We start from the raw sequence: 3,024 nt of genomic DNA, 5'->3' as shown, positions 1-3,024 counted from the left end.
TTATAAAATAGCTTATATTCATTATTTCTATTATAAAATATAAAAATGTTTTGTTTATTACAGTTAATAAATAATATAAAAAAAAATATATGTTTAATTTTGTTTTCAATATCAATAATAAATATATATATATATGTATATAATAATTAATAAATATATAGGTACAATAAATCTGTAACCTATAGAGTGTAGAGATAAAAAATGCCCTGCAAAAACTCACATTTACAAAAAAAAAATTTTTTTAGTATTTTAAATTTAAAAATAAGATTTCGAAGTTTTGAAGTTTTTTGACCATAACTTCCATAGAAAATTTGACCAAATAATTTTTTTAAGTACCATAATATTAAGCAACCAAAAACACAAAATCACTTTAGAGAGTATTAATATATTATATCATTGAATACAAATTTAATACAATCCATTAAATAGTGACCCACTTGTAACTACTGTACAACAGTGCGACATCCACTTAATGGCTTTTTATACATTAAATTCTAAGTTCTGATAATACGTAAATAAGTACGTCGTAATAGTCTTGTTGATTCGGATTTGAAGGAACCGGACGCCGTCCAGATATAAAATCAACTTTATACATTTTGTAAACAAGTTTTGGATAGGTAAAACTATTTTTTCGGTATTTTTTGTAAAAAGGAATACAAATATTATTTTTTTTTTGGTACGTCTGTCAGGATGTCCTGATAAGCCATAATAGACTCTACTGCATGTATATATAATGTCTATATAGCAAGTTAAATATTACTTTTATTAAAATGCATGATAATTTTAAACTAAAAATTATATCTTTGATGCATTAAATATTTTAACTATATGTCTTCAGACTATAGAAATTACAAATTTGAAGTGAAAATAAATTGTAAAATAATATTTCTGAAAATTGCAGAAAAATGGAAAATATTATGATTACAATCCTCATTATCCTCGCAAACCTCTGTGTTTGCGATACAATAATATGCAAAGTATATTCTAAAGTTACTGATTCTAACTATTATGAAGAGTGTAAAACTGAGCCGGCGTATTGTTATGCCAAATGGCATAACAATACCCGGTTGAATAAGATAACAATAATAGAACAGGTAATATAACCTAATAATTATAGAATTGTGTTTAATTGTATCATGTTTTCATTTTAATAACAATTTATAGGGTTGTACTACGGACGATGGATGCAATCGAGCTGGTGAATGCGTCAATCATGACAAAATTGGTCTCTCGCCGATTGAATACACTTGTTGCTGTAACGAGGACCGTTGCAACGTAGTAGTGCGGTGGGAGCCGATTGATAGTAAGCAATACATAATTTATCATGCACACGTATATTGTTAACTAAAAAATGTAATAATAAATTTATTTTTATTTTTATCTTAGCTGAAAGTGATTGGGAAACGATTGAGGACCTATTGATGATATTAGCATGCTGTATTGTGTTGACGGTGTACTTTTTTCTAGGGAAAAAGTATTGTCAATACGTCCGAGTAAGTACATTTAATAATTATTTTTCTTTTGTAATAACTGTTAAATAGTATTATGTATTATACTTTTATCCGTGAGCGGATAGGTACCTACGTATTTTTTTTGCGGGGTATATTAATTATTGAGGCTTCATATATTATATATATATGTGAAAAAATGATCGCTTCGCTCGCAAGCGAATGTATAATAAATTTATTTACATTCACATTTTATACATTATTTAGTTTTAGTAATTAGTACCAATGTACCATAGTACATTCAACACAATATAGCCAATATGTATGTATTTATACGGGTATCGACGCATATTACACGAAGGGCTATAATGGCTAATTGAGTATACAAAAATTACAAATACGCAGGCACACAGCCACCAGCCAGTATTATAAAGATTCATTTTTCAAATTTTTTTTATTATTTGAGTATAATATTGATGGGGCCTACCGGGAAAATCTCGATTCCTGAAAAGTTTTATCATTTAAAATATATTATCGTATAAATATGTTCGATACAACTGCTCTATTATTTATCACGTTTGCTATGTATCAATTTTGGATAGGTACACACACCACGGTGCTAGGTAAAATTACTTATTTTTACGTGTTATTATAAACCTAAAAATAGTAAATTACACACTTATCCTACTATGCGCAGAACAACATTGACGAAAAAAAAAAATATTATATTATAAATATTGGCCAAAATAATACTAATAGAAAATAAATTTAAATGTATGCTCTAAATCTAAAACCATCATCGAACACATGCGATCTAACGAAATGACGCCTTAAGGTGTCAGTGCAGCTTATAACGTGTTAAAAATAACTACACTTCAGAAGTACGATTAAATTGGATCAAATTTATAGTTTAAAATATATTGCACTAAAATCCTTCCATTTGGTTTCATTAGTTTAATGTTATGACTGTAAATCAATTATTATTTCGTGGTAAAAAAGCTGAAACTAACCAACCCGCTTTATAAGAATTTATAATTATGTCTGTAATGGGTGTTAATAACAACTTTCTGTTTTAAGCATATTCCTGTTCTCATTTAATTAGATCCCAAAATCAAGAAAACTTTGTTTAGCAACATTTTTCTTGAATTCTAGGAACCTTGAACGCCATAACATTATAATTTTTTATAAGTCTATGATCGACTTCAGCGGTTCTTAACTTTTTGTAGATCACGCACCGCTGTCCCCCGATGAAAGATTTTTAGAAATCGCCCCTAGGACCCCATTACCAAATTTTTTTACGAATACCTTTTTTTATAAAACATCTTATGTTATCATAACCAAAATTATATTAATTATTTTATATTACAAATTACATAAATATACATAACAAAACATACACATTTATAATTATTTTTATTACAATTATTTTTTTATAAAATTGTAATATAAAACTATAATTTAGTACGATCGATCAACTGCACTTAGTGACAGTAAATATAATACTACCGAGATTATAGTGCTGTACGCTTGTACATTTCGTATGAAACTGATTACTTAAAATATATTAAAAATACAA

The sequence above is a fragment of the Acyrthosiphon pisum genome, unplaced genomic scaffold, assembly GCF_005508785.2.
Source record: "Acyrthosiphon pisum isolate AL4f unplaced genomic scaffold, pea_aphid_22Mar2018_4r6ur Scaffold_20740;HRSCAF=21998, whole genome shotgun sequence".
In the NCBI taxonomy this organism is placed as follows: Eukaryota; Metazoa; Arthropoda; class Insecta; order Hemiptera; family Aphididae; genus Acyrthosiphon; species Acyrthosiphon pisum.
Note: the sequence above shows the minus strand (reverse complement) of the source record.